Genomic DNA, 17,433 nt, shown 5'->3' with positions numbered 1-17,433 from the left:
GTCCTGCAACCTCGCCCAGCCGGAGATCTGATCCATCTGCCTATGGACGATTGCATTCATGCGCCTGTAAGAGTCCTCGCCTGCCCGCGAGACATTTTGCAGGCCGCCACGACACGAGAGGACATCTCTGCTACATTCGTGGTGCGGCGGGACATCTCTGCTGCTTCCGCGGTGCGGCCGGACCAGTTTTCTGCATCGACGATGCGGCGGGGCCTCCGTGCTGCTTCAGCGGCGCAGCGGGACATGTCGACTGCTTTCGTGGCGAGGCGGGACATCTCTCATGCTTCCGCTTCCATGCTCGCCTCTCCCTGGTGGTAATCTCTCGACCCAGAACTCACGATGGCCATGGCGGACGCAAGGGAACGATGATGAATGACTTGCTTGTTTTTGTGGATGAGGAGTTGAGGAGGAATGTGCAGTCATCTTGGAGTAGTAGTATTTATAACCGAGTACTAATACGCTCCTAAGTGGGAAACCGTTTAGGTTTTGATCGATGTGAACGGGTTTGCAATTAAATATAGCGTGGTAATAATTTGGAATGTGGCAGGACGCGGGCTCAAAATTTATTAACGGTTCTATAATTTCTAAGTGCGGCACTATTCCTGGACGGCGTAGCGTGGGCATGCTTTCTCGGCCGCGTACGTGGCGTTTGCACCATAGGGTGCACCGCAATAGGAAATGTCAGCACACGTCTTTGTTCCAACAACCATGCGTGCTCGTTATTACCATCACGCACGCTTCTTTTAATTAGAATGTGTGCCCGTCTAGCGCACACACACATTGATCTATATAACTGTTTCTATTTGTTGTGGCTAATCGTAAACAGTTCATCCATGTGAACTATATGCCGTTAATCACAGACACTTTGATCTGGCTGTCCGTTTTTGTTATGTTGCCTAATCGTAAACAATTAATTCTTCTGAAGCGTATGCCCTCAATCGCACACACCTTCGTCTGGCTGTCCGTTTTTGTTGTTCCATCTCATCACAAACAGTTAATCCGAGTGAACTGTATGCCGTATATCGCACACGCCTACATCTAGCTGCCCGTTTCTCCTCTTATTCCTCATCGCAAACACTTAATTGAACCGAACCGTATGCCCTGCATCGCACACGCAACTAAAATCTTAACCATGTTTGATGTATCCTTCATCTCAAATGTTTTGCATCTTTTTTCACGGGCTTTTACATCACAGTTTGCGATTAATGCATCGCACACAGTTTCGTCAAAGGGTCTCTGAATCGTAGTGTCGCGTTAGCAACATCCTGCATTACTGATATTAAGCTATCTAGATATTAAATAGTAGAGCTATCAACACACAAGTTCATTAATATGTACATACAAATAAACGGTTTCCTTATAAATACTAAGCAAGCAATCAACAAATAAATGTTTTCCTTCATAAATGCTAATGAAAATCCAAGCTGGATTCTTGACATTCCATGGATTAACCCAACGCTTTTCTTTTGAGGGAATTTCCCCCACACTACTTAATGAAAAAAGATAGTATATTTTGTTGCTAGGATCCTGCCTTGGAATATTTACTTCATAGTTATACAATGGTGACATCCCAGCTGCATATTTTTCTAATTCATCATAAGTATTTGTACAAGAGGAAAATCTCTGGCCAGGTTAATTTTACGAGGCTGGACAATAGGCCTGCCTACAACATTTGGTTTATAAAATTTTATACAAGAACAATATTTCAAGGGCATGTTAATGTTTTTGAGGCCACCCTTCTGCAAATGTATCCACATTTGCTTGTAAGTTCATTATAAAATTTGTACAAACAAAAACTTAAAGAGCCTTGGTAATGCATTTAAAGGTTGAACAGTAGGCCTTGGTACTGCATTTTTTTGCAACTCATATGACTACTACTGAAATTATGTCAACATACTCATACTTCTTGTTCTTGAAATATCCCCTAGCCTTTTTTTCTTAGTCTCAAATGCAGTATGGTGTGAGCAGTTGTGAATGAGCACTAATAGGTCAGAATGAGTGAAATGGTCAACCCTAACTCCTAACATCTAATTAAAATACTCTAACTCCAACATCTAATTAAAAAACACTAACTCCTACATCTCTGGATCATTGAATCACAAATGCAGTATGGTATAAGCAGTTGTGAATGAGAACTGATAGGTCACAATGAGTGAAATGATGAACCCTAAGTCCTACATCTAATTAAAATACCCTAACTCCAACATCTACTTAAAAACACTAACTTCTACATCCACTGGAACATTGAATCACAAAGTTTAATTATGTATGTCATTGGATATAAATGAATCCAGTACAAATAATCCTAACTCATACATCTAATTAAAAAAAACTAACTCCTACTTCTATCGCATCATTCAATCACAAAATTTAATTACATATATCACTGGCTATAAATCAATCCAATAAAAAAGACTAACTAAACATCTAATTAAAAAACCCTAACTACTACATCTACTAGTATATATATCACTCGATATAAATGAATCCAATACAAAAAAAAAACCTAACTAAACATCTAATTAAAAAACCCTAACTACTACATCTACTAGATGATTCAATCACAGAATCTATCCAAACTTACCATTGACTATAAACCAATCCAATTTCTAAAAACCCTAATTATCAGAAGGGGAAGCAGCAACTAGCAACAAAAAACCCTAACACCTACATCTACTACTTAACAGGAGTAACTACCAACGGAGGGGACTGCTGGCAAGGATTACCTGCAGGTCCACGTGCTCTCCGTCGGCCTCCGCAGGTCCATGAGACGCGCCGCTCGACGCCTTCACGCCCAGCTACGGCACGGCAGAGTCCGACACGGCCACCTTCTTCTCCTCCAGATCCGCCGTCGCAGCGACCGATCCAGCTCGTGGGGATGCAGCACCTCCCGCACCCGCACCTCCGACGTAGGCATGCACGGCATCTGCCGCAGTCTCCGCGCCCGTCTTCTTCGGATCTCCGTCCGCGATGGCGGCTTTGCCACGGCCTTGCTCCATCCGAGCCACAAGCAAGCAGGAGTAAAGAGGGAGGCAGTGGTGGTGAGCGAGCGGGTGGGGTGGCTGGTGAGGGAGACGATGAGGCAGTGGGGAGAGGAGGGAGAGGGAGGCGCTTTGGGGGAAATGGGTGGGCGATACGGCCGGTGCCGGTTCCCCTCGTCTTATACTGTCGGCCTTTTTTTGAAAGTTATCCACGCACATGTGGACACGCACGACCGCGGGGAAACGCAAACGCCACCGTATAATACATGTACATGCCCGGCGTACAATAGTGCACGGGCCGGCGTGGGCTCGTACAGGGCTCTACGACTGGTCTACGCGCGCTCTACGCCCACCTGAAATGGCCATCAATACATCTGGGCCGTCCTTGTGTTTCTCGCGCAGAACGTTCACTCCAGGGGGGAGCACCGGAGCAGAAGCGCTATACTAACACTAGCAAGGATGCTACACGTAGCTACTCCTCTAATTTTATCATCTAGTCCATGGTTATATATATCACTGCAGGAGCTTAACCAGCCATTAAGAAACAGTATGACTGAGCGACCTAGGAGCCTCCACAGTGCTTTGTCGTCGCTCGTCGTCCGATTGCATCGATCACAAGTCGTCTGGTTGTCTTCACTCGTTTCTTGGGCCGCTGCTCCGCAGAACTCTCTAGCTCTGTTGTGGTTGATTGGCCTGGTATTGTGATCGGGCCGGTGCACTGAATTCATTGGCCTTTTTAGATGGCCCCGCACCCTGTCCCTGCTCTCCCGTCCCTCTTCGGCCGTCACAGACGGAATTCCCTATTTGCCGCTCGTTGCGTCGAAATGTCGACGCAACGCACAGAGCTGGCGATCGAAGCGCTCACCTGGGTCGGCCCGTTACACTTTCCGGTTTTAGGAACCTTCTAGAGTTTCCCAGCCGGTTTTTTTGGTTTTTGGAAACTTCTAGAAGGTTCCTTGAACCATTTTCTTTTCTTTTGTCGATTTTTCTGTTTCTTTTTTTCTCTTTTTTCTTTCTTTTCTATTTCTTTTTTTCGTTTCCTTTACATTTCAAGTCCATTTTTTTAAAACAAATCAGCTTTCAAATTTTGTTCAGAAACTGAAAAAAAAGTTCGTACTTTTAATATATTTTCAATTTTGTAAAAATTGTTGTGCTTTCAAAAAATTTTCATAAATTCAAATAATGTTCGCATTTTCAAAAAAAGTTCGGGCATTTCAAAAATTGTTCTCATTTTCAAAAAATTGTTCGGAATGTTTTTGTTCATTTTTTTGGAACTATTCAAATAATGATTGGGGTTTAAAAAATGTTCATGTTTTCAAAAATTGTTCTTGTTTCCGAATTTTGTTCATTTATTCAAAAAATGTTCACGTTCAAATTTGTTCAGGATTTTTAAAAAAATTCTACGTTTCAAAATATGTTCTCAAGATTCAAAAAATGTTCGTGCTTAAAAAAATTGTTCGCGCTTCCAAGTTTGTTCAGTATTTTTCAAATTTGTTCTCCATCTCAAAATTTGTTCTCAAGATTCAAAAAATGTTTGGGAATTGGAAAAAATGTTCCAGCTTTCCAAATTTGTTCACAAATTTAATAGTAGTTCATGTTTTTCAATCTTGTTCACAAATTCAAAGAATGTTCTAGAAGTTTTAAAAATTTAAACATTTTTAAAAAAAAATCACAAATTCAAGAAATGTTCCCCCTTTTCAAATTTGTTCACATCATCAAAATGTTCCTGTTTTACAAAAAAATGTATGAAAATTCGAAAAATGTTTTTATTTTGAAGCAAATATTCATAATTTCGAAAAATTCAGCTGTAGGAGGTCGTCGGTATGACCCAATAAATGGACTGTAGTTTTTGAGATTTTTTGCATATTAATGTTTAAGTCTTGTTTTTGTCGTATACGTCTTTAATTGTCGCGCTGCTAATTGAACATGAGAATGCCTAGGTCGCGGTGGTTTCCACGGCAGGCCAATTAGTTTGAAGTTGCATGTTCGAGTTACAGCGATAGCGCAATTTAATTTTTTGTGATTTTTCATCTCGGGAACCTGCCGCCGCGCGCCACTGTAAATGGACCGGCCCACGCTAGCCGCTCCTGTGCGAAGCGCTGGCAATTTGCCGCAGCGAGCGGCCTATAGGAGCTCCCGTCACAGACGCGGTCGTTCCCCTCCTCTCCGCCAGCACCGCTCAGGCAGCCACCTCGCCTAAAAAATAAGATCACGAAAAAAAATCTCAATCGGTGGCAGGCATCTCCTCTAATGTTCCCGTCATCGGCGGGCTTCGAATACAGAGCAGGCAGCGACGGATCGGCCTGGGCGGGGAAGTGCGGCCGACCAGGTTACACCATTGTGCTCGCCTTGAACAATCAGGTGGAGGATGTGGCTCGGTTTTTCTGGTGGGTGCCCGGTCGACCTATTCCGCTGCACGGCATTGCCACCAGTGTGGGAGGGCAGTTACACTGGCGTTGGTGTAAGAAAGCAGAGCTTCCGAGATGGCGGTTCCCCTAGGACGTGCGAGAGTGGAGAGGTCGACGTCGAGGTGTACTTCCACTCCGGCCGCCCAGAGCTCCCACGCCACTGCCTCCGTAGGGCGCTTCTCTGTGCTGGGTGATGGGAAGATGAAGATGAGATGCGGATCATGGGAAGGCACGTAAAACTGGGACTGGGTTGAGGACTTCGGCTTGCCGCAACTGCCCGCGGCCAACGTCTCCTACTAACGTGCTTGTGTGGCTTGCGGGCAGACACATGTTCAAATACCCATTGACGCATATATCACGGGCAACAAGGAATCATGGATGACAATTACAAAGCACAATGTTGTACTTGGCGTGAGGTAATTTTATTCTGCACCTATTCGACACTTCAGTTCTAGCAAGCATTTTTTGTAAGCATGGACGTTTTTCAGTTTTATGGCTCTTGCCAGGGGATTCATGTGGCCAGTCACATGGCTTGATCGAGCGGCCTCCCATAGAACTTGCACTGCCTGCGCCTAGATTCCTTTCTTGGTGATATATCATATATCTACTTCCAATCCCTTTTTATTAACAAATCCATGTCTCTGAAGTATTTCTATGGGTAGCTACAAAATGCATGTATCTATCTTGATATTATGTAGATGAAACATGTCAAATATTCTTACACTATCTGTTTAATTTCTTCTCAAGCCAATCGATCACTTCATTTTCTGCTTTGCTTGCCTATGTCAGATGCAAATGTTGAGGTAAACGTAAGAGGCGGAAGATTGAGCTATTTGAATTTTTTTATCTTATATGCTACTCATAAGAACATGCATCAACTTATTTTTGGCCTCTTGTTCTTGTTGAGAAGATATGGTAACTGATAAGTGACGCCTCTTTGTTCTTCTCTGACAAAATACGGGATGTCTCTTCTTTTGCCCTTAGAATGTCCAATGATGAATAGAAATTTGAAAAATGTAAAACTAGGGCAAGAGTGTACATAATAAAAATAATTACAAAAGCTTTGATTATTACATTCTAAAATTGGGCGGGCGCGCTATCATGTTCTAGTGACATATATACGGTGAGGAGTTTGATGTCTGTTGACTGAATCTGGGGCTAATAATCAAAACTTGAACCACTAACTCGGACTCAGGCTATTCGATCGTGGCGTCTCAAGGCTACAATGTACAGCAAGATGCATCCTTTTGTGTAGTTTGATTGATAAAGCATGTTGTAGAACCAAGGTTTTTGTCGTCAGCTGAAATCTATTGGAACTAATCGATAGACAATCGAGAGAGACAATCGAAGAGACAACAAATGATTCAACTGCATCCTTTATTGATCATGTTTACAGTATATATATGACATGGGGAGACGCCTTCAGGCGTCGGTTTGGAGAGGCGCCGATTCGGGAGAGAACCGTCATGAGGCAGTTACTGCCTTGCGTAGGTTGCGGGATGCAACGGTGTGGCAGTTTGGATAAGGGGAGATTCCCTTAATTAATCATGTGATGATTAATCACAACACTCCCCCTAATCTACGCTTGTCCAAATAGCATTATATATTGTAAAGAGTCTCCTCTAAAAACCCTGTGGGAAAAATGTGAGGAGTATAGTGTTTGATATGTTGCCAAAACTCCTGCAAACCCAGTGGGAAAATAAGGAGAAAATAATGCAACATATAATAGTTATTGTCTCGGTTAACTCAATATGATAGAACCATAGAGTTTGGAGAACAATAATATGTCGTGTATACTTTCCTAAAAATCCCGGTGGGGAAAACGGAAAGTATGACATATAATCTTGTGTTGATATTACCTCATTAAAAACCTTTATGAGAACCTGTATAGTAAACTCATAAAGGGAAAAGAATATAATATGATGCATTGAATAGGAACAATTCAGGAAGATACTCCCCCTGATTCTTGCAAAATTAGAAGCCGTCACATACCAATTCCATGAACATATTTGTGGAATGTAAAAGTTGGTAGAGACTTGGTGAACAAATCAGTTGCATGATTTGACTTGCAAGATGTGCAATATAAAGATATTGCTTATTAGTAACCTATTTGCATCCGGGCAACACAAGCAACATTATCGTTGAGATAATGGTTGGTGGATGTAGCCATGAGGTCTGTTTCGAAGACTCTTCATGAGAGGGCTACCATACCTACTAGGAACACTAAGCTTGTCTATGATCTGAGATAGTGGGGATCTGATCGATGTATCCAATCATATCGGTGTTCACATTTCTGTGAAACTGAAAAACCAGGACAAGATGTTTGATGCCTTGGAGATATCGAAAGATATTCTTGAGTACCAACCAATTGTGTTTGGTGGATCCAATGGCATTATGGAACATTGAGTCCCAATATCTCATTTCCATCATCTCTTGGTCTAAATAGATCTTTCTCTACGTCTAGAGAATGAACTACCATGAGAGTTATGGATGGATAAGATTTGTCCACAATGAATTTCTCCAATATATTATGGATATAGACAACATAGTATACCATAATGTATGAATGAAGGTGCTCAATTTGTAGTAACGAGCAGTATTTTGGTTTACCCAAATCCTTCATTTTGAACTCCATCATTTAGATGATTACATGTGTCGTCATTGCAGACACACAAACATGGATAATCATCATTGTAGGAGTAATCCTTGTGTATAAGGATCTCACTACATCAGTTGTACCATATGTACTGACAACAATAAGTCGTATTGTGACTTACTGGTTTTTACACAATGTATGTTGCATTTTGTATTTCGATTCAGAATTGAGATTCCATTGGAAATCAATCATATATGTCTGAATCTAGTGAGCCACATGGATATGTGATCACTACATCTATCAACTGCAGAGATAGATGATTTTGTACTGTCAATGGTATAAGTTATCGGAAAGAGATTCCACCTCTGGAGAATAGTTGGGTATCTGCGTGAACCCTTGTGCTACAATACTTGCTCTTTGTTTCACCACCTCGTTGTTCTCAATTCTGTTTCCAGAAGAAAACTGGTGTAGGTATTGCTTATGAATACCTTCTCATTATTGAGCAAGATCATTTCTACCTAGATTATACCCTTTGCTTGAGTTCAGTCCGAGTGTTGTTCACACTTTGCCATGGCCATGGTCTTTGGATCTGAATCATTTGAAAGGTTTTTGCAATCTAGTTGAGAAATGTATGTCGACAATTGTAGACTTCCGGTTATATGTTTCTCCAGAATCTATATATCAATATATAGTTGATGGAAATATCGTTACCCATGGTGACTGCTCGCGATTTCTCAATGCGATTGAGTCGGGTATTCCGATGTCCCGGTCATTGTGTGCACTATGACCTGGGTTGGTGGAGGTTTCCCGTCCACTGGGTGTATACTACCCATCAGGTGTCTGTCAACGTGAAGTTGACTTGCATTTACTGATTCACAAGCCTTGATATCCTTGCTTGCGAGAAGCTGAATCCTGATGTACTATTGCCGTACTTCTCCCCCTGTTGCTCTGAACGGGGAGTTGAGTGATTTTAGTTGGTACCTCAACTCTTTTCGACATATTCAGGATTGTAGGATTGTCTGACACCTTTATAGTCAGTAAATGAATCTGGCAGGTTATTTGCAATGTGTTGCAAATATTCTGAACGCATAGTTCTAATCTTTGAGTATGTGGATTTGAGGCGGAAATGTGTTGAACATTCCACTGATTTCCTGGCATTCTTTATGGTACTTGAAATCTCCCCCTAATGCCTGGAAATGTTCCTCATTGAATCAGCATACAGGCCTTGAATAACTTCCCATGCGAGGGGCTTGAGGTATTGACGGAAATACAGTTATTCCTCACATATATCTCAAGTATATGTTGAGGGGCCAATGATGTATGCCGGGTGGTGATATCGGTATGCAACCGAATTACCGCAGATAGGAAATACTTGGTAGATATCCACATATCAAAAATAGAGGGGAATAATATTATGCAGTTTTGTCATGAGCGTGTAAAACTGCATGACTCCAAAGTAAAGATAATGCAATGAGCTTAACTCTTTGGATAGGATTCTACCAAACCATTTTGAGTCTAGACATTAGGAGAAATTGCTAAACTTCAATCCAAGGGCCATAGAGAAGGCACTCAAGGAGAATTCTGCAATGTTATCCATTTGATTTTCTTGAAATCGATGTCAGGATAATGAGCCAATGGTTTCGTGTGAATAAAACACACACTTAAGACCATCATGTACATATGTCTTTTAGAACCATGGAATACCTGAATAGTCTAGTCAATGGATGGGAAGAGCCACTTATCTCAACTTGATGCATTCAAGGAGTCTGAGTGGTTCAGCGTAGACTTTAAGGTGTGCGAGCCTTCAAATGAGCTTCCCTGTGTCACTTGTAGTGCACATAAAATCCAAATGGTGTTAGAATTTAGCATCATAATAATCATAAACTATTGGAATTGTTGATAGTTTCAGTTTCAACCCAATGTCTCGATGACCAAGGCGAGTATGCCAAGTTTTTCATGTACAAGACATTTTGGAAAACTATCTTGGACGCAACATGTGCTACGGGTTTTGTAGTATGTGTAGTACAATCCAGATGATACATAGAGAATGTGCTTGCCATATCCATTGCACATGGTAAAGAGAATGTATTTCTCTTTCTTGCCAGCATAAGTTTCGCTATGGAAACCATTTTGACGAATATCTCTATAGCTTAGTAGGGTACGAGTTAAACTTTGGAAGCAATGAAGCATCCCGACGTTACTCGAGTACCCACGGGGATAGTAAATATGACTCGAGTTGAGCCAACAAATACCTCATCTCGCATCTAGCGATTTTAAAACATCTCCTTTCTCTCAATGAGAGTGGAAATATTGGACTTCCCCGAGTATAGAGTTTGTGGTGCATATGTCCACAAGGCACATATCATTTTTCATCGGATTAACTCTCGTAGAGATCTATATATAGACATGAAGATTCTCAAGAAAATCACTGTCGGATATATAGAATACATACAAATGAATGTGTATCAAAGTGCTGATACAATATATTGTGATATACAATATATAATGACAATAATAATCATGTTCTTATTAGAACATCATAAATGGACATAAATAAATAGATCACTAAGGAGACTAAGGGACTAAATGTATAGTCTCCAAACATGTCGGTTGATGTATTTTCAACCATCATGCTCTTCATGCTCATAGGGTCTCGTGACAGCTTGATGGTGTTAGGTTGAGGGTTTGAAGTGAGTTTCAAACCATTACCCTTGAGGCCCTTTGCGTCCCGGTGGCGTGGCTTGGGTTGCATGCGCTATCCCATGGGATGCAAGACTGATCTTGATGTCCATGACCCGTTTAAGTAAGTTGTGGCCATTGAGGGCAAGTGCCTCAAATTGTTAGCCATCGATTACTTATAGGGACAAGCCAGAGATAATTAATTTACAAGAAGTAAATTAAAAACCATCATGGTTTTGTAATAAGAATGCAAAATTTTGACTCAAGTGTATAACTTGAAAATGCTCACCCTCAGTTGTGGGAACATAACACATTGAAGATCATACAAATCTCACAGTAATAGAGATATTCTGCACATGAGCAGTAGATCCAACTCATTACCTTGTGTTTTCCTAATATAATGAGGGAGATGTTGTTGTCAAAAATTTACAAGTTTGTTGTGCTGGAGAAATCAATCTCGGCCGCTGTGACATGTTCATGAAGAATGTCAATGTGGTAAACACATAGAACATATCATCCCCGGTGAAAACCCGGTAATTTATTTATATTACAGATTGTGTAATATAAATACATCTTAATATTGCAAAATTAATAGATTTCAAGAAGGTGGCTCGAAATCATTAGTGTGAATCTCAAATTGCTAAGGATAACACCTTGAATTTTGCATATGTATTTGCAAGAAATTGAAAATCTCAATTGCAAATAGACGTATTAATCTCGACATGTAGTGAACATGGAGATACATACATTCCGGAATACATCGTACTAAACGGAAATACACTACTATTGTAATAAATAGTAATGATGTTGTAAATTTGATGTTCAAGTGAGAACTTGAATTGTGTAGATCTCGAATTAAAATAAGATCTTGTATCAAATTGCAAGATAATTCAGCAAAGTGAATTAATATTTAGCAAGAGAAAATTAATTTTAATCGCAATGAGATTGTTTTGCGAGAAAAATTTCTCAATCGCAAATCAACATTGTTGTGCGAAAACAATGTCGTTGTATCGGTAAAGAACATGCCAGGCATTAACAACCGTGTATCTCTGGAAATTTTAAAATTCAACAGAAGATGATTGAAATGCAGATCTGGCCTAAACATGACAAATGCTAATAAATAGCAATAGTTGTTGGAGCACTAATATGTAAAAGAAGCTAAAAATACAAGCAATTAAGCAAATAATGCAAATTAGCATGAGCACCTGGTGGCTCAACTGCATGCAACTAGGACACGTAGGGCAGCCCAGCCAGGTGCAGCCCGGTCAACCGGCCGAATGGATAAGGAAGAGCAGACAGGGATATCCACATGAGGAGTAGATTCGGTCCCTAATCCACATGACCAAGACCGGAGGGACTCCAGCCGCGCTGTTCCTCGGAGGCACCTACGGCCGGTCGCCCGCATCACGGGCGACGGGAGGAATTCCAGCCGCGCTATTCCTCGTCAGAGGAGTCGCCGGGGAGGCGGATGCCAGGCACGGCCCGAGCGCTGCAGGGCCCCAAGTTCTCTTGCGGGCAGTGTGGCTAGTCGACGGCGGGCTGCGGCTGCTAGACGCTGTGAAGGCGGAGGCCACGACGCGCCGACGAGTGCCTGTGTGCGGCGAGGGCGCCGTCGCGGCGCGGGCCTGGCGAGGCCTGGCACAGGGCGGGCGCGCGCGAGGGCGGCCAGGGCCTGGCGCAGGGGCCCGGCCACGGGTGTGGCGCGGGCGCGGCCGGGTGGCGGGGGCGCCTGGCGCGACTGCATCAACATCGACGACTGCGGCGTCGGAGGAGCCGCTCATGACGCGCATGCCGGAGGGCGACCCTATAGAGGGCCGGCGCCGCCGATCTGCGCGGATGCGCGTTTCCATCGCGGGAGGCGAAGCCGGTGGTTCCGGTCGCCCAGTCTAGCGCGGGGTCGAGGCCAGACGCTGATGGCAAGATGGCGATGAGCGCCACCACCAGTCCAGCGAAGATGGTAATGAAGTGAGGCATCGTACCTTTTGTTGATTCACGTTCTATAAAGAGAAATTTGGATCAACGTATGCCAATGCCCTTGTTCTTCATTCTCTCGTTCACTTCCTGTTGCGGCCGGAGACGACGGCGCGAGGGCTGCATCGCGCGCTTCAGTCATCGAGGACACCAACTCCGGTTGCTTTCTCTCGGCCAAATCGCTCTTGGCTAGGAGCATGCTGATAACGTATTGGAACTAATCGATAGACAATCGAGAGAGACAATCGAAGAGACAACAAATGATTCAACAGCATCCTTTATTGATCATGTTTACAGTATATATATGACATGGGGAGACGCCTTCAGGCGTCGGTTTGGAGAGGCGCCGATTCGGGAGAGAACCGTCATGAGGCAGTTACTGCCTTGCGTAGGTTGCGGGATGCAACGGTGTGGCAGTTTGGATAAGGGGAGATTCCCTTAATTAATCATGTGATGATTAATCACAACAAAATCGTTGGTCGGGTGCATCAGCACAGCGTTGTTTCTTGGAAAAAGTCTAAAATAAACCTTAAACTTGTGGATGAAAGCTAAATCGAACCCTAAACTTTAAATCCCGAAAATCAGCACACCAAACTTTATAATTCCGGTCTAATTTCAACCTTGAGTGAATTTCCAAACAGGATTGTCGATGTGGCAATGCTAAGTCACGGGATTGTTGGCTGTGGACTCGACTGGGCCGGCCCAACAGGCACTAAGCGAGTTATTTTTTTACTTAACGAGCGACGTAAAACGTCTTTCTCTATGAAAGCGCGACGGATTCTCGGAAAAGAGTATTTTAAAGCGCGACGTAACAAAAAAACGACTCCAGCATAGTCGAACACGGTACCCGCCAGACTTGATCTCTTTCCGCTAGCCACCAGAACAAAACAACTATTAGTAATATAAAAATGGACCGGTAATATTTAAGTACAGAACAAAGCGTTGAACTTTGAAAACATTTTTTAGGGGCAAACAAATATTCAATACATAAACAATTTTGGAAATGTCCGAACCTTCTATAAAGTGTGAGAACTTTTTGAAAATTCTGAATACTTTAAGAAAACAACTATTTTTTGAAAAAGCAATCAATTCTGTAAAAGCAAACACTTTTTGAGACATAAACATTCTTGAAACCTGAAGAAAATTTGAAAGTGCGAGTTTAGATAAATGTATGTGCCATTTCAAAAAAAGTTTGTGACATCTAAAAAATATCACGAGTTTAGATAAATGCATGTGGCATTTAAAAAAAATGGTTGTACAAAGTAAAATAGTATTCGTGTGATTCAATTTTTTTTTTCAGAAAATGTGCTTGTGATGTATAAAAATGTGTCATACCCTTAAAAGACTACTCCCTCCGTCCGGAAATACTTGTCATCAAAATGAATAAAAGGGGATGTATCTAGATGTATTTTAGTTCTAGATACATCCCTTTTTGTCCATTTTGATGACAAGTATTTTCGGACGAAGGGAGTATACGTGACATATGTTTGAAAAAAGTGTATACAATTTAAAAAATGTGTAACAAAAATGTTTGCGCGATGTAATAAAATGTGCCATACCAATAAAAGACTATACATGACATGTGTTTGAAAAAAGTGTATACATTTTAAATAACGTGTAACAATGTAAAAAATGTTTAGTTTATAAAATGTTTATTGTCATTAATAAAATTTAAAATGTGTCTTTGGAAAAATATTGCTGTGTATTCAAAAAGTATTGAAAATGTGTATTTTAAAAAATGTATGTAATGTATTGAAAAATGTTGAAAGTGTATCAAAACATATTTCATGTCTGCGCTAAAAATGTACAATATGAAGCATAATAAAAGCGAAAAACTAACAGTATGAAGAAAATCAAAAAAAAAGTATAACGAAGAAAGAGAAACCAGAGAAAAAACATAGTATAATGAATAAAAAACAAAAAAAAACCGATGAAAACCCAAAGAAAAAACGAAAAGAAAAAGAAAAACAAAGGAAAACCAGAGCAGCGCGAGCGACTACATAAATGGGCCGGCCCAATTCAGCGAATACCAGCTAAATCCTTTCAAGGTTCAAAATAGACCGGGATCAGAGAGTTTGGTGTGCCAATTTCAGGAATTGAGAGTTCAGGGTCTGATTTAGCTTTCGCCTACAAGTTCAAGGTTTATTTTGGACTTTTTCCTTGTTTCTTATTGACTTCGCCGCTAAGGAGGATGGTGAATCTAGCTGAACCTATGCAACTGCACTGTCGATGCTATATACGTATGTTGTAAACAGAGAATTTAACTTTGTGCCATGGTGTGCTGTGCCTGTGTATGCGTATCAGGTCCAAGTGCTACGTATTTGATAAGATCATATCATATTTTTGCCGAATTGCAAAGGGACAGCATCTTCATGCTCGTTGTTTTGTCTACTAAATCGTACTGCTATAAAGAACAATTAGTGTTTATTTTGCCAATCATATTTTTGCCGAATTGCAAAGGGACAGCATCTTCATGCTCGTTGTTTTGTCTACTAAATCGTACTGCTATAAAGAACAATTAGTGTTTATTTTGCCAATCATATTTTTGCCTAATTGCAAAGGGACAGCATCTTCATGCTCGTTGTTTTGTCTACTAAATCGTACTGCTATAAAGAACAATTAGTGTTTATTTTGCCAATCATAACAGAGTTCTCCACGGATGTGCCTGTATATCTACTGCCGAAGGATGAGCGCAGCTGAACCCTGTTTGTAGTAATGTTCTTTTTCAGGTTCCAATAACAAGGCCCAACTGCATAGGGAGATTATTTGGATAATCTGTCTTGGAAGTCAATTCTTTGATGAAATAATTCAAATGTTACTTACGGTGATGTCTTCTTATTTTTTTCGAGGGATGGTGATGCCTTCTATTCAATCTTACATTGATATATCATTTTGTCAACTAAGAGTAATAGATAACTGCATCCACCAAGTGCAATGTGAACCACTAGCCTAGGCCACGACACTTGTTGATCAGTCATCGACCCCATCCAGGTAAGTATGTTTCAAGGTCGCACCATGTCTTACTTATGTAGCTAGCGCGCCCTGCTCCAACCTTCTAAGCAAGCGATGTGGTTCTAAACAAGAGTACCGATATGCGTTAAACGTTTTCTAGGCTAATCTGTGTTTAACGTGCTCCTCGCGGCGGGCTGCAGGGCCGACGAGTACATAGAGTGTGGGCTACCGGGCTGCCATGTTCAGGGTGCCGTGAGCAGGCCCAAAACGCGGCAAGCATACGCTCTTTGCCATCTGGCTGCTAATCTCTCAAAAAAAAAAAAAAAAACTGGCCGCTAAGCATACGAGGAAACCCGATAGTTTTTGCATCATACTTCCTCCGTTCCTAAATATAAATCTTTGTAAAGCTTCCACTATGAACCACATACGGATGTATATAGATACATTTTAAATGTAGATTCATTCATTTTGCTCCGTATGTAGTCCATCTAGTGGAATCTCTACAAAGACTTACATTTAGAAACGGAGGGAGTACATTAAGCACACCATCCTCTACACTAAGAAACTATAGCTAAATGCATCTACGGTCATTGTGCAAGCTAACTTTGGTCCTCGTACTCGTGAAATACAAAATATATACTCTATACGTGTCCAATGACTCATTTTGGTTCGAAATCACATAAGCGAGCAAAAGACACTGACGATGATAGACACGCAGTGTCCACAAAGAGGTGGATTCAGATCCTCCCACCACACCGCCTATGGCCTCAATGTGTCGTGTGGCCCCAATTAGGCTCTGCTAAGGGCCCACGTCCAAGAGAACGAACTACCCAAGCAGACACCCCCTAGACTTCCGAAACAGAAGGTGTTCGATCCTGCATGGAGGAAAATGTCTGAGTCATGCAAGACCAGGGGATGAAAACAAGGAAAGGCATAACTGACTAAGACCAAATACAAATACCCAAGCACCAAGATCAAGAGGGGGCAATTTATACTTCACGGGTCAAGACGGTGAAATCGAAGTCCTAGTTTAGCTTAGAATAGATTTGATCTAAGACATTATGTCTAGTTCGACCACCTCAGCTAAAAAATGAGGATGTCCAAATTGTTTGCCCGACAGCATAGACACACAGCCCCACCCTAAACCACACCAAATCCCCATCCCCAACCACCTCTCCTCCCTACACTACTAGGAAAAACTCTATACACAGAACTTTAGCAGTAGCGTGGGTCAAAAAAGCACGCTGGTGCTAATTAGCAGTAGCGCGCCGGAAGTAACCGCGCTGCAGATAAAGATCTAGCAGTAGCGCGTCTTGCTGTACACACGTTACTACTAAAATTCTCACGGCTTAGCCCATAGGCTACACATAGTAGTAGCGATCTATGACGAACCGCGCTACCGCTACGTTGTTTGTAGCAGCGCGTTTTAATATAAACTCGTTGCTGCTAAAGGTTATAAAATTAAATGGAAAGGTAATTGAAAATGAAAGAAATAGAATAAGGTGAAAGGAAACAAATAAAATGTAAAGAAAACTAAATGGAAAAGGGAAAAGAGAGAAAGGAGTAGCAGTAGCGTGTATCAGAGAACGCACTGTAGCTAAGATAGCAGCAGCGCTTTTCCTGGAACGCGCTACTGCTACTTCTGACTTAACCACGGGGTTCGTCCTTCCCCACGCCACTTTCCCCCAAATCCAACTCTCTCCACTCTCGCCGCCGCCGTCGCCCGTCGGCCGCTGCGCGCTCTCCGCACCCTCAACGCCGCCCCGACCCCCGACCTCAACGCCGCCCCCGCCCCCGACCTCAACGCCGCCCCGGACGCCGCCCCGACCCCAGATTCAATGCCACC

General features: G+C 42.1%; 1 non-coding gene across 1 annotated transcript; it reads right to left on the bottom strand.

Moving 5' to 3' along the window:
* Positions 1–15,478: 15,478 nt before the first annotated feature.
* On the bottom strand, positions 15,479–15,634 carry LOC123140214 (U1 spliceosomal RNA). Its single transcript, XR_006469865.1, has one exon. It is a non-coding gene; the product is annotated as a U1 spliceosomal RNA (small nuclear RNA).
* Positions 15,635–17,433: the final 1,799 nt, after the last annotated feature.

Source organism: Triticum aestivum, chromosome 6B (genome assembly GCF_018294505.1).
Source record: "Triticum aestivum cultivar Chinese Spring chromosome 6B, IWGSC CS RefSeq v2.1, whole genome shotgun sequence".
Taxonomy (NCBI): domain Eukaryota; kingdom Viridiplantae; phylum Streptophyta; class Magnoliopsida; order Poales; family Poaceae; genus Triticum; species Triticum aestivum.
The sequence above is the reverse complement of the archived record's forward strand: the minus strand, read 5'-3'. Positions and strand labels throughout refer to the sequence as shown.